The following is a 26,860-nucleotide window of genomic DNA, read 5'->3' as shown; positions in this document are numbered from 1 at the left end:
TGACGGCCGATTGGCGCAGTTCGCAGCGACCCTGCTTTCTGAGTCCAAGGCCGTGGGTTCGATTCCCACAAATGGAAAATGTTTGTGTGATGAATATGAATGTTTTTCAGTGTCTGGGTGTTTATATGTATATTATAAGTATTTATACACCCGGACACTGGAAAACATTAATGTTCAGCACACAAACATTTGCCAGTTGTGGGAATCAAGGTAACGCTGGTAAACATATTTGTACTAGGTTACATGTTTTGAACGTTTTATACATATGTGTATGTGTGTGTGTGTGTGTGTATGTGTGTGTGTGTGTGAGTGTGTGTGTGTATGTGTGTGTGCGTGCGCGTGTGTATGTGTGTGTGTGTGTGTGTGTGAAATATTACCGAACTAAGATAAAACTTCAAGCAACTTTTCAGTTTCTGCATATGTTGCGTGAGCAACCATTCTTTGACACGATTTTTACATTTATTTCCATTTAGTGGATATATGTTAATGGTTTCATGTATTAACAAAAGTATCATTTTGCTAATTGAAAAATGGATTTGGGAATATGTTTGACTAATTACATATACTTCTTTATAGAGGCAATCAATGGCTTCAGTTCTCCCAATCCCATTTAGTAGCACTCGGCATAAAATATGTCATGGCGCTCAAACTTTAAATTCATAATGCGAATTAACGTTTCAAAAAGTTAAAATTCATCGAAAATGTAGAAGTAAAGTGAAAAAATAAAACGAGCACTCAACGTGGCTTGATCAAACAGTGTATAACGAGTTCACGTTAATTCAATTTCGATCGAAAAGTAAAACGTCCGATAAAATATAAAAAAAGTGGCCTGCCAGGTCGGAAATCTGCGGTTGACGTGGCACTTAATATAATGGAGTTGGACATGCTACCTGCCTTTTTGCCAGGTTTATTTATAAAGGCGCGGTTATAGGCTTTGAAGATTTCGGCCTACAAACTCACCTTTACTTCATAATCTTTAGTGCCCGCGCATATATCAAAAGAATATAAAAAATTTGGGAATATGTATGTAATGATATGATAGTTTACATCGCTTTAAAATGGTGGAAAAAAGGGATTTCTATTAAAAAAAAGTTAAAAAATATCTTCAAAAAAGATATCTAGCCGATTTCTCTAATATTAACAAATTCGATGGTGAATGTGTTACCTATTGGGTATGGTTATAGCTCTCATAAAAATAATAGTTAAAGAAAAACAAAAAATCACGCTTTATTAATTAACCTAAACTATAAGGTAGAAATTATTTTGGGTTTTTCATACCAAGCAAATTTTTAGTTATTTTGAACTATTAATTGTATCGTTCTTTTATCGGCCCAAATTAAAACCAAACTAGATGGCGCCACCAAGATCTTGCATCGCGCTAACGAAGCGTTTACAAAAATTAAACATATATACAACTTTGGGAGACGGGTGGTTGCAACACGGTCCCCGAGCACGATCACCCGCAGGGTGATTACGTATCTCGCGAAACTCTTGCTATCACTGTTGTCTAACGTCACTTTTCCGTGCAATAATGAAACAAAAGTTACGTTTGACAGCAGCGATTGCAAGATTTACGCCTGTCGCAAGCCTGCCGGGAGATACGTAATCACCCAGCCGCTCGGAGGAAGAATCCTATTGTTACGGTCGAACGTATCACCATAGCTTCCGTACAATGGTACACCATGGCCAAGTAACTTTGTAACCCTACGTAGGGCATGCAAGGATCATGTACTTCAAAGATTTGCTCAGGTGATTATGAGCAACCCCTACTCTTCGGAGAGGCCTTCCAGCACTGCTCTGTTATAGACCATTGATGATTATAAATTAAAAGCTCTGACAGCCGATTGGCGCAGTTTGCAGCGACCCTGCTTTCTGAGTCCAAGGCCGTAGGTCGTAGTCGTCGATTCCCACTCGACGACTACGATTCAAAATGTTTGTGTGATGAGCATGAATGTTTTTCAGTGTCTGGGTGTTTATATGTATATTCTAAGTATTTATGTATATTATTTATAAAAAATATTAATCAGTCATCTTAGTACCCATAACACAAGCTACGCTTAAATTGGGGCTAGATGGCGATGTGTATATATATTATATATTTAGTCGTATTTATATATTTATTTATATTATCATAAAAAGCACTGGTAGCCTATTATTTTATTTGTATGAAGCAGTGGCGTGCACAGAAATTTGGACCAGGGTAAGCATAAAGAAGTAAAACGGCATACAATGGCAAAAATCCTCCTCCTTTGCCATATGAAAATGTTAGTGTATGCAGTGCTTTTGTGCATGTATGAAGTGCACGCCACTGGTATGAAGAGACTATAATTTCGTATGACCTGATATTTCATAAACCAGCATTCAACTAACGTGGGCAGAATAATTATTACCTAGTGTTTTAAATTTAGTATGCGGAGCTTTGCGTGATTTATGGCTTATTTCCATAGTTAATTTACTTTCCGGCTCGAAAGGATTTTAATATTTGTGCCACGCCTCTTTTACCCGGCTGCAGTAGCTAATTTTTTAATCTCTAACATTTATTTTTAATTACAATGTTAAATTAGTAGTAGGTACATAAAAACAGTACCTGTTAAGAATATTATCTTTATATATATATATATATATATATATATATTTCTTGCGTGCGTGTGTAATGTCACTGAACTCCTCCTAGACGGCTGGACAGATTTAAATGAATTTTTTTGGTATAGTATGGGTGGCACCCTGGATGGCTTAGATTCAGAAATTAGCCCGACAGATGGCGCTGGGGTCCGCTAGTTATTATATATTTTTCTATATTCATATCATTTTTCATCTTTTTTTTCATTCTTAACAATGTTTAATTATAAAAAACCACACTATTAAAAATTTATAAAACAAACATCCGCCCTTCGCTTGCTGGGCTTTTGAATTCCCAAGCAACCGGCGGTCAGGGCTCCAGAGTGAGAAACCTGCTCACAATACGTGCCGTTTCAAGAACTACGGCCTTCTGTATCCGTCCCTTGATCCAACAACCAAGCGAAAGCTTCTTAAGATGTTGGTTAAAGCTTTTCGCGAGAAGACAATTGACGAAACGATTATTTCAAAAAAAAAAGAGCGAAGAAGTTTTTATACAACCCACAGTCGCTTATATCAGAAAGTACGAGCATTTGTGTTAGCGGAATTGAAATATCACCGTACATGCAATAAATGCGTGTTAAAATAACACACGGAGGATTCCGTACTACGGTGCAGTTTAAGCCACATCGCAGTAGCATTATAAAGATCCAGAAACACCAAAAAAACATGTTTAAAAAAGCGGTACCTATACAAATTACGACACACTTATTAGACAGACCGACGGACACACAACATTGATTAGAATCTCATAAAAACACATATCCGTTTTCACTAAATCTAGGAGTCGCCTTAATTCGTTGCCTAGCGATTTAGGTGATGCCGAGAGGTAAAAAATGTTTCACAAACTCTTATGTGATATCTAACGACGCGGCGTTTTAAGTTACGAACCGACCGTGAAAACGGGCAGTATTTATCGTTGTTCATTTTCATAATCATTTTACGTGATAAAATTACCCGAAACTAATGGCGGCCAAGTGATTTTTAATTTACCAAATATAAAGTTTATAACAAGCCCCACGATCGTAGGGCAACAAAAATTTCAAAGACTCATTTGAGTGTTCCCCTCCACGGAAATCTTTAGTAAAAGGCGAAAGATTTATACGTTTTGAAGGGAAACCAGAGTTACGCCGGATTAGTATGGGCAAGCTTATATACTTCTGGTGTGAACACAACGATACCTTGTAATTTTTCCGGCACAGCGCCCTCTAGTTAAGGCGCGTGTAAACTTTGCTTACAATATTTTTTGTAGATTTCAAACATTGTATATTTTATTTACTTGATGTTGAATAGACCGTAAAGGGAAAAGAAATATATAGTAGGTATAACTAAATGCTGCAAAATTTAACATCTTCAAACGCAGCTACTGCACGTCTAAAATTATAAAAGATTGTTTCTAACATAGATTTAAGGACATACAAAAGCCTCATTCAGCATTATGCAGGGCAGTGTGTCCAAAAACAGTGAAAACGCCCCACGCACGTCTCACACCATATGGTAGTTGAGTTTTTTTTAAATATTAATATCTTCTATAAAACTGTAGTACATTCATTGCTCTTTTGTAAATAGATATAAGGATTTTTCGGCTTTTTATTGCATATTTTGACATGGACAAGTAGCTATTGTGATATAACTGTAATATTAAGTCACGTGGTATTGCAGATGTGATGTCTTTATTGAAACTGTAGTAGGTACAACACTTTGCTCTACTGTCTATAGTTTCCGCAGCGTACGCAAAACAGTGATTTTTTGCATTTTTTAACACCTTGGGTTGCATTAACGGAATTCCATACGGATCCCGAACTTTTTGAAAATATTCTATCGCCTATTTTCGTCTGGGATAACGTAGGATTCTATAATATTTATATCGATATATCCCTCTACCCTATCGAAGGTGGAGAGAGGCAGTTAGTGCCCAGCTGCTCGGCATCTCTGCATATCCCCCCATTATAACCCTTCACAGGGGATATCATTAACTCTCTAATAGGAGAAGTTTACCCCTGTTTATAATTACACATATAGTATTTCCACTGGTGTGCCAGAATTCTGAGAGTTTATAAATCTGTGGAAGAAGATAAATTTATATTGCATCCCCGGGGATATCATTGTCTCCTGCCTATGCTAGCCGTGCTGTGGGACATAATAACACCCAGACACCCTTACAATTAACAAAACAATGAAACCGTACATCCCCATCCCGAAAATACATCGAATGTACCTAATAAGAAAATTGTCTCTAGAACAAACAACTGCTTTGATTAACTCTGCCGTTATCTTCCGCAACCCCTACCTTATTAAGCTAATACCCTGTATTACCAATAGCAGTCCTATTATTATCACCCCAAACAAGAACTTGCTATTCGTTAAATATTTTTAGAAAAACGTTCACAAAGCCCTCTGCATCGGAAGCGTGTTGCGATTCAATTACCTCTGCACACACCTTTACACGATAGCATCAGTCATGTAAACATATACCCTATCTAAACGACACAGGACTTCATTTCCTTTGAATTTATCTTGATTTCGATCTTTACCGTTTCACAAAACCGTTGTCCGTTAAACAGTTTATGCAAGAATAAATGCTGTGTGTATAGTAGTAAGCTTTAAATTGGCTTGTTTAAATGTTTCTTTATTAAACGCTTGTTTCCTGAATTGATCGGCGATAGGACACTTTAGATGTATTTTGAGTTGTTAAATTATTATTGGATGCTCATCACGTTATGAAGTCGCTCGTAACTGAAGTAAAAAGTAAGTAAGTAAAGATGAAAATTAGTTAGTAAAGTAAACATAAAGGTTTAAGCGGTGGTGTTCTAGTGGTAAGAACTACAACCTCCCTTTCCGAGTTTGATCCCCGGCACGCACCTTTGACCTTTCTGAGTTATGCGCGTTTTAAAATAAAGCAATTGTTTTATACAGCTTGGCTGAGAGTTTACCGTCATGACTTCAATGGCGTGTGAACTCATTCGCACTTGGCCAGTGGCCTTGGTGGCCTAAAGCCTATAACAGTTTCACTGTGAGGGAAAACCCGTGTTCTGTAGAGTACGGTAATGAGTTGATAAAGCTGATCTTATCACGATCATTATTCATAACATCAATATTGACGTCCACTGTCGAGCAAAGGTATAAAATCTACCAAAAGGGTTTGCACCCCTCATATTGTTTATGCAATGAATGAATGGATGAATTTATGAATGAATGAATACACTTTTATTGCACACCAAACTAAAGCGTATCTATACAATTTGGCGACCTTATTGCTACATAGCGATCTATTCCAGGCAACTTATGGCGTATTCTAGTAGAAGAGCATTTTTTGACAGAGCGATCTCTTCAAGGCAACTAATGGTGTATTCTAGTAGAAGGGCATTTTTTGACAAAGCGATCTCTTCAAGGCAACTAATGGTGTATTCTAGTAGAAGGGCATTTTTTGGCACAGCGATCTCTTCCAGGCAACTAATGGCGTATTCTAGTAGAAGAGCATTTTTTGACAGAGCTCGTCCGTGGAAGTACTAACGCCATGCTTATTTCTGCCGCTAGCAGCGTTGTTGCAATGCTGTGCTCTGATCTGAATAGCGTGGTTGCCAGTGTAATTACCTGCACATGAAGGTCGACACCTACGCCTCAAATTTATGGACACAAGGCGGCATGTTGTAGGATACATCCTTAAATGCCATGTGAAGTTTTGCTCTGTTTATCGGCGATGGTTTCCCACTCACCATCAGGTGGGCCGTCTGCTTGGTCAATCATTTATATAAGAAAGTTAGTTAGTGGTTAAAGAGGTGGTGCATATACACTGGCGTGCACGGGGCTTTTGACCAGGGTAGGCATAAAGCAGAAAGATGGCATTAAATGGAAAAATTATCCTCCTATACGAGAAAAGCTTTAAGGTAGGCGGTGCTTTTGTGCATGTTTGAAATGCACGCCGCTGTGCATATATACACATACAATTATAAATACATAAATAAAAGTATACACAAAATACATACTAATAAACACAATCAAATAAATATGATAATAATGGAATACATTTTATCTCATACAAATAATATATACTTAATCATATTATATTAAAGAAACTATGAAACTAAATCGTCAACACAAAAAGAGGATTAAAGAGTGAAGTGAGTGAGACAAAGAGTGATTTTAACAAGTCTCCAAAAACGGTAACGGATTTCGCCTCCCTGATGGATTTTGCCAAATGCGTCCTATATTTAGGATATAAGATTGCAGCAAAACGCTTATTTGTTAACGCTATAAAAAGGTACCTAACCAGACCGAAAATTCGGAATTTCTGCTGGAACATTCCAGCTGCGTTCAGTCATAGTTCACTTATTTCTCTCCCAGTTAACAATTTGACCCGAAAACCGGAACTGCGGGCCAGCGAAAACTTCCCCACAATTTTCGAATTTCAACTTCGTATTATTTTTGCTTTGTTGGTTGGTCGTTTCTTTTTTTTTTTGACTGTGTGATGACAATGCAATTTTATTAGAACACCGTTAAAATTTGGGATTGGCTTTAAGGTTATTTTATTTTATCTGTGACTCGGTATTTTCTATTTTAAGCGAATTTAAATGTTATTTTTTTGAGCGCTGGATTTTAGATTTTTGTAGATTTCCAATCTACATTGTATATGGTCATGATGATGAAAGCATACAGATTTTGTATCTGTTGTCGCGGATTATGACATGAATTATTTACATTGAAATTAGTGTTGCCCAAATTCAGTCTTGGTCTTGCAGTCTTGGTCTTGTTCTTGCGTTTTTGCAAGACCAAGACCAAGAACAAGACCGCGTATTTTTAGCAAGACCAAGACCAAGACTGACCGTGCAAGACTTGAGCAAGAACAAGACATAGCCTGCAAGACTCTTGCGTCTTGCAGCTAGGACTTAGCGCTATTTCACGGAGTAGTTAGGTGTAACAGTTCGGTGTATAGGTAGGTAGGTACGCTTAGGAATTCTATGAGACGCAAAAAACTATATCAAAGAATATGAAAAACTGGACCTATGCGCATTACGACTAATACCATAAACATAGCGAATAAAAAAATATCTATTAAAATCAAACTGAGTGCATGCATAGTTATGTTTTAACCATCGGCACTTTGATAATGCGGCATCAAAGGTTTTGTACTTACTTCTCAAAGAAATTTGCCGCTTTTCGGAAGTACATGGTTATGATACACGCGCCGGCGGCTTCTTTTGAAATCTAAAACAATCGTTGCCGCCGCGCCGAAATCATAACATTTGACACTATTCATGCAAAATAATTTCGAATTTTAAGAGTACCTACAGGTGTTCCAAAGAATAAATAAGTTTCAGATTGGTGATTTTAGATTGGTGGAGGACGCATGAGACAGAGTATCCGATTTTATCGAAAATGGCCCGTGATTTTCTCTCAATACCTGCAACTTCAGTACCTGCTGAGAGGTTATTTTCTAAAGCATCATAAGTAATTAGAAAACATAGAAATAGGTTAAGTGATGAGTCAGCCAGATGGTTACTTTGTATTAATTCTTGGTCAAAAGAATTGATATAAAGTATCATAACCTAATGATAAAGCTGTTGATTTGTGTTGTATTTTATTTTTTATTCAAATAAATGATAAATCGTAAAACTCTTTTATTAAATTTCTTATAAGTTGAGGGTTCAATCTCTTTCTAGACAGATAAGTATTGTTCTTTAAAATACAGTCAAGTTATTGTAATTAATTTGTTTTTTTACATGTTTTAGCAAATGTAAGCTTATAAATCATAAATGTTTATTAAGAAACAGTTACTTCCATGGAAAACGACATATAGGTCAGTTGATTTTTCGAATTTCTTATCAAATCTTCAGTTATTTATTAATCTGCTTGATCTTTACTATGGCTATGTTAATTCAAGCTCACAATGTTCCAATTCTAATACGTTTTTCTAAGATTTAAAGTAAACTTTAATAAATAGTAATAGACTAATAGGTAATTGCAAGACTTGCAAGACTCTTGCTGCAAGACCAAGACCAAGACCAAGACTGGGAGCGCAAGACCAAGACCAAGACCAAGACCAGGTGTATTGGCGCAAGACCAAGACCAAGACTGGCTAAGTCTCGTCTTGTTCTTGCATTTGGGCAACACTAATTGAAATGTTAAGTGATAACGATCATTGTATGAATTGTAACTGAAATATTTCCATACCTAATAAATTATACCTGAATTGATAGCTGTGTTCGTAAAATTTGACCTAAATCTATTTAAAGTGGGTCATTCATATATTATTTAGGGGAGCGGTCACTGGGGCCCACCCTGTTCTCCCCTCGCTTCATTGTTTGCAAAGGGACTACTGCAGTATGGTTTTCATTTCATTTTAATTTTATGTTCAAGTGACTCCGAAAATATTGTTATCTAATAATCAACTCACTATTTATTCTAAAAAAAGGAATTACAGTAAAGACCTTTGAAAACAATGTCATTTAATAAACTCTTCAAGGGTATTAAATAAAAGGACACGCAAAGAGTCCAATAGATAAGAAAACAGTATTTTTTAAAGCTAACCAACACGCATTGCAGCGACGTGGTGGGTTTATGCTCTAGAATCCTTTATACTATGAAGGAATGTCATAACGTGCCCAGTGAAAATTATTAGGCTAAGAATGATATGCACTGTAAATTTTGATAATACTGTTGTAGTACAACAACACACTCTGAACCACGCACAGTGTGAGTTATTATCGTAAATACAGTATGAGATCAATAAATTATTTATTACTAGCGGTCACTCGCGACTTCGCCTGCATATAAGTGAACCTTAAAAGATAGACAAATGCTGTCACAGACTATTTTATAGAAATTTCAAAGGGAAACAATTTTGACATACATGATTTTATCTAAACTTTAACCCGAAAAAAACCCGATTTTGAAACATTCTTCATTGTTGCTATGCTACTATTAGATTTAGCATGATGATATATATCCTATAGCCTTTCGCGATAAATAAGCTATCCAACAATGAAAAACTTTTTAAATCGGACCAGTAGTTCTTAAGATCATCGCGTTCAAGTAAACAAACAAACTCTTTAGCTTTATATTTAGTATAAGATAATTCGTCTTCTTGCCCTTATCCTCCGACCCACGTTATGAGGGGTCGAGACAATGACATGCGTCTTCAAACTTGAGACTTGTTAAGAATATCCGTATTCCTATCCCTACTAATATTATAAATGTGAATGTAAGTTTGTTTTCTACGCTTTCACGCGAAAACTACTGAACCCACCTTCATGAAACTTTTTATGTATATTCTTCGAGTTATTATAATAAATATAGTATACTTTTCATTAAAAAAAAATTACGTAATATAATTGTCGCTAATAAAAATAACAGATTAAGTTAAATCATCAACAAACATTACTGTTAAATGAGATTCACAATCGATCGGCTGCTAAGGTAAGAGTCGTTCGTATAGTTATTCATATTTTAATGTTTTTCTATAGGTATAATAAAGTATGCGTTTCTTTTTTTAATGTTAAAGCTATTTGAAAATAATGATAGAATTGTGGTGAGACTAAGGAGATCATACAGTGTTCAGAGCATATATTGCTACTTTGATAACATGATGATCGTAACGTATAGTAGTCCTAAATGTTCGAGCAACATGAAGGCGAATGGCGCTGTTCACGGCAAAAGTATATAAGGTTACCCGTTTTAATTATAAATTGTAGCAGAATATTTTTTTTATGGTTCACAATTGGGATATGAATATAAAATATTGTGAGCAAAGTTTACCCACGCGTTACCTAGATGGCGCTGTGTCGGAAAAAATACAAGGTATCGTTGTGTTCACAGCAAAACTATATAACGCCGCTCAGATTATTGTCGAGTAACTCTGGTTTCCCTTCAAAACGTATAAATCTTTCGCCTTTTACTAAAGATTTCCGTGGGAGGAACACTCAAATGAGTCTTTGAAATTTTTGATGCCCTACGATCGTAGGGCTTATTATTCATTAACAACATTGAATCCGTTACACGTCCGCCATTATTATTAAAATTCAAAATGGCTGCTGCATCTACGCCTATAGAGGGATGAAATGAGTTTAAAATTATTGATGCCCTACGATTGTAGCCCGCACGATGGATTTAAAAAAACCCGATTTTCATAAATGTTTATATGTTTATAATTGTGTTTGTGGTTAATAAAGCAATAAATATTATTATTATTGTTATAAATATGTAAAGGAGAAAAGCACTGACTCACTCACTCACTCGCTCGCTGACTTATCACAAAATCTCTGGAACTATAAAGCCTACAAACTTGAAATTTCAAAGATAGGTTCTTTCTAGAGCGTAGGTGTCAGCTAAGAAACAGTTTTGCGAAATTACCCACCTAAGGGGGTGTAATAGGGGTTGGAACTTTGTATGAAAGTCCGTTGTTAATTGTTGTGTGTGTATGTGTTTTATGCATGTAGGCATGTTATTCGCTTTTAACAATAAAAATATATTAAAATTATAATAGAAATCCCCTTTTTAAACTGGTAACTAGCTTCCATTTTAGGTTGTGTTCCTCGCAGCCCCCACAAATTGTTGCTCGGTTGATAGGCGATGGTTTCTCCGCTTATTCATTGTAAAGTCAACATATCCTAAAGACGCAACAAAACGTGCGTAGGCGTACATTACCGAAGATCTGTGTGGAGTGGAGTATAAAGATTGGAGAAATTATAAATTAATTAATGAGACGGCCTGAATGCCATGAATTTAACTCAGATTTAGCTGCTAATATGGGGTTTAAATCGCAACTTTGCTTTGCGCGACCGAGCGTTAGGGTCTAACCTTGGATATATCTTTAATTTTTTAACCTACCAATATCGGAGGGTTAATTATCTTAATTATCTTGCGATAGTAATTATCTAAAAAAAATTACTACGTACCTATGTCAAAATTAATCCTAATTTTTTTAATTAATGTTTGTCACGAGTTAGTGATTTTACAATAGAACCAAAACGAAATGTCATTTGAAACGTGTGTGTGTTATACACAAAGTGATTTAGAGCAAAGATGCTTATAAAGTTGATTAACTCATAGTTCACTCATTCATATTTGTAAGTTTTATATACTTATATTAGCTTTAACAGCGTAAAATAATGAAATTACGTTTACGAGACAATACTTGAAAGTTATGTAATATATTTTGACAGTCTTTTTTTCTCAAATCAACGTTGGCGAAGCCGCGGGGCGCAGCTAGTACAATTATAATTTTCGCCACTCAATGTCTAATGAAGATTTAAGCACGCCCAAATTAGGTAAAAAGTTGAGCATTGCACAGCTTCAATCCCCCAACGTTTGTGGAATTATATCTACGTGTGCAACGCTAGAAATTTCATTAAACCGTGCAAGTGTCAAAGGCGGATCCTCTTTGAGCTACCTAACCTGTAACCGGATATGCATCTAACGAGCTACGCAAGAGCGCAGCGAATCTGTAATCTTCATACAATACTTTAGCCCTAGTACTTCTCACAAGATTATATGGTTCGAGTTGATATTATACTAGAACTAGAAGGTTTTCGTGACAGAGCTCTTCCGGAGAAGTACTACAAATTTTCTTATTCCTGCCGCTAAGAAGCATTCTTGCAATGCTGTGGTCCGGTCTCAAAAAAAAATTCAAATTCAAATTCAAAAATGTTTTATTCATGTAAACCTTGTTCATTCATTTAACATGTTAACACTAATGTTAGGTGATGGCGTTTATTACATTTGTAAACTTAAATTAAAGCTAAGAGAGTTCCAAACGCGCCCTGGTCTAAGAAGAAGCCCACAACAAACTTAGCCGGATGCTCTTCTTGTTATCACCATCTCTCATTGTCATTTGAAAATATTTAAAAAGCAGCATTAGATCACACCCAAGATTTATTATAGTTTACGTAATCCGTTATACTATAGGAATTTTCTATAAAATTTCGCTTCATACAAAGTTTGAACTGTTTTAGAGACATCCCCAAGATATCAACTGGTAATTTATTGTAAAATTGTATACAATTTCCTTTAAACTGAACTTACTGCCACCATGCCTATTTCAAGAGCGAAACGTGAGTAGAGAGAATTGCCGAAGATCTGTTTGGTATAAAAAATATAAATAACACCGTCTCCTGCTTTTCGCAGTGCATAGCGAAATCATGGAACTCCACAAAGTAAAGTACGAATTATAAAAAACTTAAGGATAGGCATTGTAAGAATTATAAAAAGCCTACCTTTAAATATTTATGATCATGTTTATAATACTCCCTTCATGTAGTTGAAATAAAGACGAAATTGCGTTTTTGTGAAAATACAAGAAACAACATTTGAAGACCTTACTTCAAGGTCTTTAAAATCAAATAATTTCTTTTTAAAATAAACTCTTAAATATCTTTTTTAAATGTCACTTATCTCTGTAAAAAACATTGGTGACTTTAAGAAAAGGTTCGATATATGAACTCGTGGAAAGAGTTCTTTACATATGTATAATTCGTATTGGAGATTTCCTTAATTTTATATCATCTGCAGACTCTGTGCATACCCTTTAAGCACGCCATTGCACCTGCTTCTATCCAAGCTTCATAAGTCAAGTAGATTGGTCTGGGCGTGAAGGAAGAACACACATACAAACGAACAAAAACCCTTTCTCATTTATACTAAGGATTATTGCTAGACTTTATTATTCGAGTCACTGGCACTTGCTTTAGGTATTTCTTAATACACTGAACTCTTATATAAATAGCTAGTAAAGATCCTAATCAATTTATTTCCTTAATTTTACCAATGTAAAGTAGTGGTCTATCTACGAGGGTTGCTCAAGCAAATTTATTACTCCGTGAGAACATCAAAGGCCGGAGTCTCTTTGACCTAGCTAACTAGATAGTCAGCTAAAGTAGCTACGAGTACCTAGATAGCTACTTAGGAAGTTCGAAGCCAATCGCGCTTAGTACGAATTTGGAATGTTTACAAACGTCGAGGGCATAAAACCTGTTTACCGTGATTCAGTCGAAAATATTGTATAGAAGCAGGCTTTACTTTGCGGAAATCAATAATAAGTTATGAAAATTAAGCTTAATTAGGCCATACTCCGCGAACAGCAGGAGAATCTGTATGGTGTCATTTATAATTTCTTCAATCCGTATACTCCACACCAAACAGATCCTCGGCAATGTACTCTCTACGCACGTTTTACTTAACAATTATTCATTGTAAGGTCAACATCTCCTGAGGATGCTCCGGCTTCGGTGCGAAACGTGCGTAGTAATTGAGCGTGCACAATTCATTCGAGCATTTATAATATAAATTATATAATTGCTGTGCCAAATATAAATTTAGCACGGTATACATGCCAGGCAATAAAAAGTCTAAAGTAGATCATATATAGTTAATCTATGCAAATTTATGCATGAGATGAGTCTCTCATCTCTCGCAAACCAGCTTCTTGTATAGGCGAAAAATTGTGTACTCCGAACTTTGTGAATATAATTTGCGTTGAATGAAAAATAATTTAGACGTTTTCTGTTAAATTCATGTTGCTTATTAGGTCAATTATATACCTAATGCTCGTTTTTACTAAACCTAGGAAAGGTTAAATCGGATGCCTAATAGTTTGGGTGATACGTAGAGAAAAAGACGATTTCGATTTTCGTATGGAACTTGCCGATAACCACGGAGAGGGGAGTAAAATGTATCCTGCCTATACTAGCTGTCATCCTCCTACAATGAGAAGGGGTTAAGGCACCACGCAGATTGGTGGACTCCACACATCTTTGAGAACATTATGTAGAACACTCAGGCATGCAGGTTTCCCCACGATATTATCATTCACCATTGAAGCAAGTGATATTTTAATTACTTAAACCGTATATAACTCAGAAAAGTTCAAGGTGTTTGGTGGGATTCGAACTCGGCCCACATAAAGTGAAGTCTAGCTCCTTCCCAATTTTTTTTCGTGGGGTAATCCTCCACTGCGTCACGGGGAGGCACGGTTGTTATGTTGGACTCGTACCGGCTAAAACCCAACAGTGTTCAAACCATTCGCATGGTGGCTGGGTCAGTCTAACCTAACTTAACCTTTTATATATTTTTTTAACATGAGTGAAGTGTAACAGTTGCAAATGTTACAGTAATATACTGTGTAAAATGAGTTTTGCAACAAACCAACGGGTTTAAACTACAAAATGTCATAGGTCAAATCACGAAAGGTCATACAGGTATACTCTATTACCGCCTACTCAATACTCATGGCATTTACCAGAATAGAGTGCACACGTCGACTCTTTATATAAATACAAGGCTTGTTAGATATGAGAAATTGTTTTTATTGCAGTATTCATAATATTGAACAACTTTATCTGTATACAACGTGTAAATCAAAACAGAAATAATACTTCAGAGGATTTAGAGGTACATTATATTATTTACTGTGAAAACTCTTCTGTGAAAACGAAGTTTTTATGTACACCACTTTTATATTCAATAGGGTTGTCATAAGTAAACGAATTAGAATGTTTTGAATTACTTTGTATGGAAAAATAAATGTCCTTCTTTTGATTTAATATTTTACAGGTGGATTCCTTATGAAATATACTTATGCGCCCTTCAACAGTATTTCGTAATTCCGTTACACGTTGTATACTAAATTCAAAGGCAGACAGGCTGACTGATATATTAACGCACAGTTTAGATACTTAGAATATTTTGACAGTAGACTTCTGTTGTGATGTAACCGCGTACTAATAGCCATAAACTTTTTTTAGATATTTGATACTTATAAAGTTTAAGAGAAATACTGAAAGTGCTTTTTAAGACCGGGTAAACGAATTCAGCTACCTAAAACTCATAGGTAGGTTTTGAAAATCCGCCCTTAAAGGCTTAAATATATGTATAATTACATATTAGACACTGCCGATCGGTGCACTCTTTTAAACACAATGTAAAGGAGCATTATCTATCGTTGTCATAGTATATTTATCACTGTTTACTTATTATAGATATATATTTATATTTATATTATATAAATATTTATTATATTATTTTTATGTATTTTGTATATATAGTATATTCAAATGTTATTGTATTAGTATGTAGAATTTGTTTTATTATTTAGATATATTAAATATACTTAGTAGTTATGAAGTATATTGTACCTTTATTTGACCTATACCACAATTAAATCATCTTACATCCTGGGGTAGCTGGAAGAGATCTCTTTTAGAGATAAGCTTTCCTTTGTACACTTCATGTATCTTATGTTCACAATCTCAATTTATGGTACATAAATAATAAATAAATAAAATAAATATAAAGTTTGTATCAAAATTCTACCCCATAAGGATTAAAATTCGGCTGGAGAACCCAACGCACAACCTAAACCGCTGGTCACAGACACATGCGTTTTGGAAGGTGTACAAATAATAATACATATTATAAAGAGGTAAAGTTTGGGAGTTTATGAGATTGTTGGGAACCTGGATCTACTGAACCTACTTTGAAAACTCTTTCACCAATAGTGCCAAATTATTTGTGAGTGCCATAGGCTATATATTAACCTGAAAAGAACTTTTTGTGGTAGTCGGATTTTTCAAGTCATTCGCAGAAAAAACGGTCCACGAGATCGTTTCCCACGAAGGTTGCCTTAACGTTGAGAGATATATGGTTGAGTTCTATAGGTAAGTTGTAGAGCTTGACACAAATAATTTTTGTAGTTATACTTCTGCGGCGTAAGAAAAAAATCATGGGAGTGACTTCATATTATATGTAACGAAATGCGCGCGCATATTGTTACACGATTTTAACAGGATGAAGGTAGTTGCTAACTTGGCTCAGTTTTTACAATGCGCGCGCACACCGTCACAAAAAACCGACACCCTGAAGTTGTCGACATTTTGGTTTTTTTAATAAATACAGTGAACACTCTCAATTGTCTGCGGGCTTATTCCGATAATTTAATTGATTTAATTATACAAAAATCTCAAATTTTAATGTTCAATGAAACTTAGTGGTCCTATAATGAGACACGTTATACTTCTTTAGCGGTGTTAGATAAACTCATGGGAGTCAAATCATACACGATTTTAATAGGATGAAGGTAGTGAAAAAACTGACACCGGTTTTTTCACTACCTTAGCTTACTTTCGACTATAGCTCTATAGTCGACAGTTAAGTTTTTCAAATAAGGTTGGATAGTGTACACTTTCAATTGTCAAAGTCTGCGGGCTCATTTCGGTGATTCAATTGTACAAAAATCTCAAATTTAAATGTTCAGTGAAACTTTGCGGTCCGATTATGCGTTATAATACAACTTTCAATGAATTAAATACCTTTTTTCTATTGTTAGTGTCGTTTTCTCTACAAACGTAGAAAAAGGCGTAAGATTAAAATTATTATTTAAAAGATTTTTCATGTTTCGCCAAAGAAGTAGAACTTCTAACTCGTGTACAAATAGTACACACACATTGTTTTTTTTTTAAATTTTCGTCTATCTCCCCTTCTCTCCGTCTGTTAGCGCATAACGCGGTAGCAACAGACGGGATTTGAATTATATTATTTGGTATACTTATAGCAGATAGGTACACCGATATAAAATTTAAGCTATTTTTATCCCAAAAAACAACAGGGTTCCTGCAGAATAGTTGATGAGAGATTTAGATGATTTTATACCAAAACTCTGTTATCTCAACTGATTTTAATAAATCCCTTTGTCCTGTTCTGGCATAAAATATAAAAAAGGTATTATAGACATTGATAGAATCATAAAATTTTATAGAATCTAATATTCTTACTTGAGTTTCAGAAATGGCTCTGAAAGGTTAAATGTGATAGTATGAAACTGAATTGAGTAAGTATTTTATTGAATCTAAAAGAGAGACTTTTTATGCAGAAAACGATAGTTCAGAAGTACATTTGTAGTTAACATAAGTTAAGTTAGCCATCTGATGCAGTGTATCGCGTGTAAGTATAGCAGTTATAAATAAATAAATAAATATACTACGACAATACACACATCGCCATCTAGTCCCAAAGTAAGCGTAGCTTGTGTTATGGATACTAAGATGAATGATGAATATTTCTATAAATAATATACATAAATACTTATAATATACAGATAAACACTTAGACACTGAAAAACATTAATGTTCATCACACACATTTTCCAGTTGTGGGAATCTTAACCACGGCCTTGGACTCAGAAAGCAGGGTCGCTGCCCACTGCGCCAGTCGGCCGTCATATAAAACCACCGTCATCGTATCGGAACGCTTAAGCCCTTGGAAGCGTCGTAGACAAAATACGAAGTTTATCGATTAGTAATTATACTTTAATAATATTCACTTCACTTCGGAGGTGGGAAGACGACATTAAACAGACCGCGGGACCTAACTGGCGCAGAGTAGCGCACGACAGGAAGCAGTGGCGAGAGCTAGAGGAGGCCTTTGCCAACAGGCAATCCGAAACTCGGGACATAATTAATTAATAATTTAAGTACATAATTTGAATTCAATATTAATGTTAATATAATACCTAACCTAACAATTCAATATATTAATGTTTATTAAATTTAAAAGTATAAATGTTTATTAGTGTGTATGAAATGACGTTTTGGAATTAAAGGCTATTTTATTTATTATAATATTCACTTCAAAGAAAAAGCTTTCCCCTCTTTACTTTAGAAGTTGAGCAGTAGGTAACTTCATCAAAGAAAAAAAAACCCGAGTTCCAAAATAGTGTGTGTACATTTTTCTACTAGTCAAGCCTTTCATTTGACACCCATATTAAGAAAGTTGTGAAAAAAAATTTTTATACGCATTTTAGTCTCGGCGGCCATCCTGGATTTATAATTTGTCAGGCTCAGCGGTTGCTCTCCAACAATTATCATTTTACAGTTTAGCATTAATTTTTCTTTCCTGTGGGAGATGAAAGCTGAGCCGGATTCTTCCAAGCAACCTTGTCATTAATTAATCGTTAAAGTCCGTCAACCCGCAATTGTGAAAAATATTGGGTAAAAGCTCGGAATCCCATTCTTCTGTTGATGTTAATAAAGGGTAGGCATCATGACATCGACCCAACACCACCGCCCACCGGCCCACCACAGAGCGCGGGTCTCCTTCCATAAGAAGAAGGGTTAAGGCCGTAGTCCACCATGCTGGCCCAGTGCGGGTTGGTGGACTCCACACACTTTTGAGACATTATGTTGAACTCTCAGGCATGCAAGTGTCCTCATGCAAGTGTTATATTAATAAATCAAAACGCACATGACTAAGAAAAGTTAGAGGTGCTGGAATTCCAACTTGGCCCCCCGAAAGTGAAGTCGAACTCCTAACCAATCCGCTATCACCGCTTTCGTTTTTAAAGGTGAAGCATCATAGTATAAAATGTTAAATCTACATTCAACAAAAAAATGTCTACTCTGTTATTAGGCCTCAGTGTAGAAATCGATGCAATAACGATCGGCTAAAAATAGAACCTCTGTACGCACTAATGGACACTATCGACGTTGCGGAAGTGAGTAATGCATTTAACCTATATTTTAGTGGCTGCCATCCTACGAGCGTATCTATAACTATATTAGCGACTTCCTACCAGCTCGGCTAGCATGGGCAACCCACCACCTCCCATGGCCCCACCAACCTCGCGGTTATATGGGTTTAAACTGCGGGAGGGTGCCCGTGTTCCCGGGTCACCTGCTTGACTCCCTACAAGTTCTTTGTACTACGTCCTTGTCCCCATTTGCCATTCTCCCGATTCTGGGGCTGGACATCACTAGCACGGACTTACCGCGCTCCGCCGCGAAGTGAGACTGGGCAGGAGACAATTATCTCCCCGGGGAAAGGATAAAATAAAAAAAAAGTTATTTCGAATAACTTTTTTGGACGGCCCATTGGCGCACGGCAGTGTATAATAGTATATAAATTTCATGTAGGCCTACTTTATAAGCACTATTGAAACGTCAAGTATGTATGTTTGTAGTGACTCTACCACCGGTTCGGAAAGCAGATTCTACCGAGAAGAGCCGGCAAGAAACTCAGTAGTTGCTCTTTAAAAGCGTTTCTTCTCCCACAGCTTTGTCAACCATCTTAATAATATATGTGTAATAATAAACGGGGGAATATTTCTCCTATTCCATGTTCCCGTGCTTTAGCAGGTGGACACGTTAATTATATCCCCTATCACGGGATATAATCGGGGGATATAATTTTTGTCTCCTGCCTGTGGTAGCCGTGCAGAGCTACATAATATACTTAGCATGATTATATTCATGATTATCTCAATGAATATCTATACAAGTGTACGCAAACACAGGTTCACTCTCTATTCCCTCACTCTCATGGTCCGATGGAATGGCAGATCTGACACAACAGATAAGAGACCAGGCGCAAGACCGATTGCTTAACGTGCTCTCCAATTAATAGCCATGCAACAACCAATTTCCAAACTCCGGACTGGTACTAAGATATATTTATAAAAGCCATACATATATACGCGAGTACAAGTACTTACGCGGCGCAAACTCACACGCGCACAAACATACACTCAATCATCCAGACAACAATTTAAGGAGAGCACTGTCCTGTAATACAGGTTTTTACCTAAATCAGGGACAGTAGATTTTAAATTGCACCATTACATACATTTATTTCATACTCATCAATATAAGATGTGAGGTACGTATTTGTTTGTATAATAATTATAATTACTTTACTTTACTTGTACATGTACATGATAAATAATGATAAATAAATAAAATAAATATTAAAAAAAAAACCCAATACCCATTGGCCCGACGCTGGGATAGAACGCTGGACCACGTGATCAGTGGCGTGCAAACAGTGTATGCAAAGGGAATGTACTAAGCGGGCAGATAATATAAAATAAAAAAGTCTCCAGTACTAGTTATAAAAAACTTAAAGAAACATTGTAAAAGTTATAAAAATTCTACCCTTAAGTATTTATAACTTGTACTGAAGATTTCCTTCATTTCATATCATCGGCATAACCTGCGCGTAGCCTCCATGCCCACCACTACACTAACGAGGCTGCCATATAAATAAAAAAAATAAAGTATCTACCTATAAAATTGTGCGCAAATAACGCACCCAAGTGTCGTTAAAGGAGGGCGGTAAAATGCTAGGTCAAAGAGCAGAGTAATGAGTTGGCAAGATCTCGAAAGATTACTCATTCCTTTTACTTTAAGAGATAGCGATCGGTTCAAAGTGTTTTGCAGTTAAAATTGTAAGCTTAGCGTATTTGAAACCTGTTAACGACCTTTTCGTAATGAGATCGTCCTTGATTTCATTACGAAAGTTTATGAGGTTGTACTATGAATACACGGGCTGCCTTTCAAAACTATTTTGTTCAAGTAAGATTTGATTCTCCTGAGATAAGCGTTTTCACAAACATACAATATCTAATCTTATGTGATCTATCTTATTATATATAGTAACATTATAATATGCAAAAGTTTGTATGGATGAATGTCTGGAAGCTGGAAGTGTGTCTTAGCTAAGGTATAGTGGGCTATATAGTTTACGGGTTTAGTGTTCACATACCTATATTTTAATACTAAGCCGTTATCAAAACGAAAGAAAAAAAATGTTGGCTGAAAGAAAGAAAGAAAGAAAGAAATTTTTACAAAGATAATAAATTTTTAAGCTAAACTAAGAAGCTTACTACAAAGTCGAACAGTGTCCATGGTAACGCAAGTTACTTTTCATTTTACATAAGCAATATACAATATCGCATTTTATTTCAAAAATAATTTTGAAATTAAAAGGTGAATTTCAATCGACATTCTTATTTCTTCTAAGAAAAAAATTTCTATTAAAAAAATATTATTATACAGACAGTCTTATGTAAGTTAACGTTGTCTTTTACAAAATATTATTTGTGTATAATTTAGGAGATAACATTACATTGAAATATCCGGGTAGGTAGTTTACGTCTATGAGTAAGTTACCTGTGTAATTATACTTAATATTACAACCCATAGTTAGATCCAATCCACACAGCTCGTAATGTATAAATTCACCACCGTCCAATAACCATCCACTGGTTGGAAAGGCACATTCTACGGTGAGGAAGCCACCATCCATACTAATATTATAAACGCGGAAGCGTGGTTTCTTGTCTGTCCTTACTTTACGCCCTAACTAAGCCACCGTCTTGATTTTTCGCAAAGAGCAGTATAAAAGACAGAGAGTGACTTAACGTCTGAGGAAAACGAACGGTAATCACGGAATTTAAAAAAACAACAATAAACGCGGTCGAGCCATGTACGAAGTTTCCCGCCCTTTCCGTCAGTCATTTTCTCCTGATGTTTTATATTTTAAGTTTCCCTAGCATTTATTAAACATATATACACCTGATATTGGCTAATCTGTGTACAGCCAGAAGAAAAAAAAACGCGGTCGAAGAACGCTGGCATCGGCTTGTACCTGTAAAAAGCAGTATGATTTACAGTTTAGCAGCTCTTGCACTATTAACACTACCTGGGCGGTGAGTAGCTATTACTTTTCATTATAAATAAGCTACAATATCGTAGATTTACATACTACATTTTATTTCTAAAATAATTTCAAAAATAAATGGTCATTTTCAATACATTCTTAGGCATAGAATATTTATTATTTCTTCCGAAAAAAAAATCATTCTATAATCCAGACAGTCCTATGTTAGTTAACGTTGTATCCGAGTAGGTAGTTAACGTCTGTAAGTTACCCGTGTATTCTTAACATTGCGTTACGACCCATAGTTAGATCCAATCCACATAGCTCGTAATGTATAAATTCACTACCGTCCAATAAGTCTGTATGTAGTGACTCTACCTGGTTCGAAAGGCAGATCCTACCGAGAGGAAGCCACCATCCATACTAATATTATAAATGCGGAAGTGTTTGCTTGTTAATCCTTACTTTACACCTTAACCAATCTATTGGTAATTAAGGAATTTGAAAAAAACAGTAATAAAAAAGAACGCTGGCATCGGCTAGTATCTGTATAAAGCAGTATGATTTACAGTTTAGCAGCTCTTACACTATTTACACTACCTGGGCGGTAAGTAGCTTTACCACATGAAGAAATCGATTCGCCTGAACGCCGCAGAGGCTTTATCGAGCCGTTATCAAGGCTAAAGCAAAGTAATGTTAGCAATTACTTTTCATTTGCCAACCTAACGTTTTAAACACCTTCTTAAAGCTCACGAATGACCGAAATTTACCATTTAAACACCTTTTTAATATTTACGATAATTTTGATGACCTCCCTGACGCAATGGCGGGCACTGTTTTATAAGTTGGAGTACCCCGGCGGGTAAAGTCTGGGAATGTATTATTTTTGAATTATCTCTGTTCTGCTCTAGTGGTAGGCTTTGTTCTCTAATATTTACAGGTGTGGTTCTAACATCATTTTAAAGCTCACGTAGTATTTTTATAGGTTTTTAGGCATTTTGTATTATCACAGGTGCCGTTTTAAACACTTTTGATTTTACTAATCAGGTATTTTCTATCGTATCGTACCAATCCGGTGAAGATGTGTGTTAAACACTCTTTTACAGTTCACTAATTCTTACAGTTCACATTTATATTTCTTATCATAATCATCACCTGACGGCCGAGTGGCGCAGTAGGCAGCGACCCTGCTTTCTGAGTCCAGGGCCATCCATGGGTTCGATTCCCACAACTGGAAAATGTTTGTGTGATGAACATGAATGGTTTTCAGTGTCTGGGTGTTTATCTGTATATTATAAGTATTTATGTGTATTATATTCATATAAAAATATTCATCAGCTATCTCAGTACCCATAACACAAGCTACGCTTACTTTGGGGCTAGATGGCGATGTGTGTATTGTCGTAGTATATTTATTTATTTATCCCCACTTCAATCGATTGAAGTCCACAGCTGGAAATAGGTCTTTTGTAGGGAGTTCCAAAATCCCAGGTCCTGGGCCGCTTGTGTCCAGTGGCTCCCAGCGACTTGTTTAAGGTCGTCTGCCCACCTCTTTCCGTCAGTTGGATTCCTAGGGTCTTGAATTTGAGCAAGCCCAGTAGCCAAGCAACCTAAAGAACTAATTTGACTCGTCATAATTTTTAAAAGTTACCGTTCTTGTTGTGCTTGATGACAAGCAATATCAACTGGCGCAGATTGCAGCGACCCTGCTTTCTGAGCCCAATGCCGTGGGTTAGATTCCCACCACTGGAAAATGTTTGTGTGATGATCATGAATGTTTTTCAGTGTCTGGGTGTTTATATGTATATTCTAATTTATGTATATCTATCTATATATATAAAAGAGAAAGTATGTGGGTATGTTCCGTAAAGGCTCCGAAACGGCTGGACCGATTTCAATGAAACTTTCAAGGAATTTCCGGATTGACCTGGCGAGTAATCCTGTAATGTTTGGTGACGATCGGAGTACTCCTATTTTTGAACTGTCAATCTGTCAACTACAGCTGTTATTAAAAATGTAATGATGTAAGTTTATTGTTTATATAAAATAAAGCAAATACTAGCCCGGCCAAGCGGGCTGGGTACGCTAGTTATTCATTAAAATATTCATCAGTTATCTGTACCCACAACACAAGCTACGCTTACTTTGGGGCTACATGGCGATGTGTGTATTGTCGTAGTATATTTATTATTTATATTTATTTATTAAATCATCTTTGAAAAACACTTCGATTAAGGTCACCACGCTAATACGCGTGTTAATCTGAGCGCGTTGGTGATATTTCGGCGCATACACATAGAGCGAAATAAATAAGTCGTCAATAAGTCTTTCTACCTGGGCGGCCTGCTAAGTTTCTGGAGCGAGCACGGCTGGCTGGAGTGATCCAGCGGGGAGCCGCATCAGTGGCCATGCGTACAACGGACGGTTCCAGACGAAGTCCCAGCCGGTTGGGAGAGGTCCATACATTGTTGTGTTTATTTCCTTTCCTATTCCATTAAATAAATAAAGAAAGATATTTTGGTATCATGTGATGGTATTTTGTGATAAACATAGAAAAGAGAATATCTGTATGACTGGCTCATCATCTTCATTACCGACCCACTAAAGGACTCGGGTCTTCTCTCAGAATGAGATGGGGTCAGGCCGTAGTCTACCAAGCTGGCCAAGTGCGGATGGGAAGACTTCACACGCCGTTAAAATATTGTGTTTTTTTTTTTTTTACAAATATATCGACAAGTGCTAGACTGCAATCACACCTGTAATAAGTGATGATGCAGCTTAAGACGAAGCGCGCTTGCCTAGAAGATGCCTATTCACTCTTGATTTGAAGATACCCAGATTATAGGTATCGGGGAAGACGGAAGATGGGAGGGCATTCCAGGCCTTTGCGGTGCGGATCAGGAAGGAAGAAGCAAAACGCTGAGAACGTGTTGATGGTATTTTAACAGCGTAACGGTGCAGATTCTTTCGGTACCTCGCAGTTCGATGGTAGAAAGGAGATGGTTTGACCAAATCGAATAGCTCCTGAGCACACTCTCCGAAATGTATCTTGTAGAATACAGCCAGACAAGCAACCTTGCGCCGGTGTTCAAGGCTTTGAAGTCTACTGACTACAAGGTCATTGCCAAAGTCTTCTAGCACGATAATATTATGGATAACTCTGAGGAATGCAGGTGTCCTCACGATTTTTCCTTCACCGTTATTAAATTGAAAACGCACATAACTCCGAAAAGAACATGGTGCGTGCCGGGGTTCGAACTTGGTCTTCACGAAAAGAAAGCCGAAGCATTTGACGGGCTGTTTCCTTCGTCACGCGAAATATACGCTGACGTTGACGGAGACAAGAAATATTCCAGCTTAACGTAAATGTATGTAGGTATATTTATCATCATAGAGGGTACATATTACGCCCTACATCGCGTTGACAGCTAAAAAAACCAAAGCTGTCTTGACACATCAGCTTTCGTAATGAAAGTCTTTTTTGGAGCGCGCCTTTGTCATTTTACCCATTTTCTTTTGCTTTGAATGAGACTGTTTGATTGTGTGCTGTGTGCTTTCAAATTATGCTGCGTTTCATCGTTCTTTGCAATACCAGTAAAGCTAATATGTGCTTTTGGAAATGGATGTAACTAAGTAATACTAAAGGCTAGGGTTGTGAAATTGGGCGCTTTTACGCCATTTTTTTTAAAGAGAAAGCGTTTTTACGGGTAAAACTTATGGCTTCGCGTTACCGATTATATTCTCATTGTGGGACGAGACCCGTGTCTTGTTGGGTGCCTGTGTCTTACTGCCATGGTGCTGCGGCACAGAGCTGAGTAGGTGACCCGTTGACCACAACGAAGCAACATACGCCTAAATTTTTATATATATATTTTTTTTCTTTTTCTCTGTCCTCTTGTAGTATGTTGTAATTTATTTATTTATTGTGGTTAATAAATATTTTTATTATTATTATTATTTTTATTATAATACTGCTAAAGGCTAGGGTTGTGAATTTGGCGCTTTTACGCCATTTTTTTTTAAAGAGAAAGCTTTTTTAGGGGTAAAACTTATGGCTTCGCTTCACCGATGACCTAAACATAAAACCCCTTTCTCATTGTGGGACGAGACCCGTGTCTTGTAGGGAGCCGAAAATACGTTGATGATGATCAAATTCAAATTCAAATTCAAAAATGTTTTATTCATGTAGACCTTATTACAGGCACTTATGAAGCGTTAATACATTTAACACATTAATGGTGATAACTGAATTCGTTAACTTAAAACTAAAGCTAGAAGGATTCCAAAGGCTCCCAGGTCTATGAAGAGCCCACAACAAACTTAGTCAGGTTTTTTTTTGTTATTACCATCTCACAGTCTAGTTTATGTTGAGCTATGAAGTTAGAGAAATTCATACTATATGTACATTTTTTATCATACATGTAATCCTTAATATTATAATAGGATTTTTCTATAAGCTTACGTTTTATATAAACTTTGAACTTATTGAGAGACATCTCAAGGATTATGATGATGACTTACTTATTCATCGTTCCCACGTATTAGAAGCACATAAATCGTTAAAGTCCTATATCACGTCTATCATATAAGTAGGGATATATACAGCTTCCTTGACCGATTTCGTCCACCGACGAGATTCTCCTACTACGCGGGAAATAAATATACTAAAAAAAAATCGACTGTCTGTAAATTCGGTTTACTGACGATAGTTAAACGTGACAACGTCATAAGAGAATACTGATGGAATGGTTGCATTTTTCAAAAGAAAATTTAAATTTTATTTGTCTGATAGATATTTTGTATGGATATAGAAAGTAGATAG

At 36.3% G+C, this 26,860-nt stretch overlaps 1 protein-coding gene and 2 non-coding genes across 4 annotated transcripts in view; 2 read left to right on the top strand and 1 right to left on the bottom strand.

Moving 5' to 3' along the window:
• Nucleotides 1-26,860, top strand: part of LOC120634951 (sperm surface protein Sp17) — a 158,047-nt gene that overhangs the window by 105,331 nt on the left and 25,856 nt on the right. The window lies entirely within an intron of this gene.
• On the bottom strand, nt 3,630-3,744 carry LOC120634969. The gene has a single exon (XR_005659267.1). It is a non-coding gene; the product is annotated as a U5 spliceosomal RNA (small nuclear RNA).
• Nucleotides 10,467-10,580, top strand: LOC120634970. The gene has a single exon (XR_005659268.1). It is a non-coding gene; the product is annotated as a U5 spliceosomal RNA (small nuclear RNA).

The sequence above is a fragment of the Pararge aegeria genome, chromosome 25, assembly GCF_905163445.1.
Source record: "Pararge aegeria chromosome 25, ilParAegt1.1, whole genome shotgun sequence".
In the NCBI taxonomy this organism is placed as follows: Eukaryota; Metazoa; Arthropoda; class Insecta; order Lepidoptera; family Nymphalidae; genus Pararge; species Pararge aegeria.
Note: the sequence above shows the minus strand (reverse complement) of the source record. Positions and strands in the feature narration are given on the sequence as shown.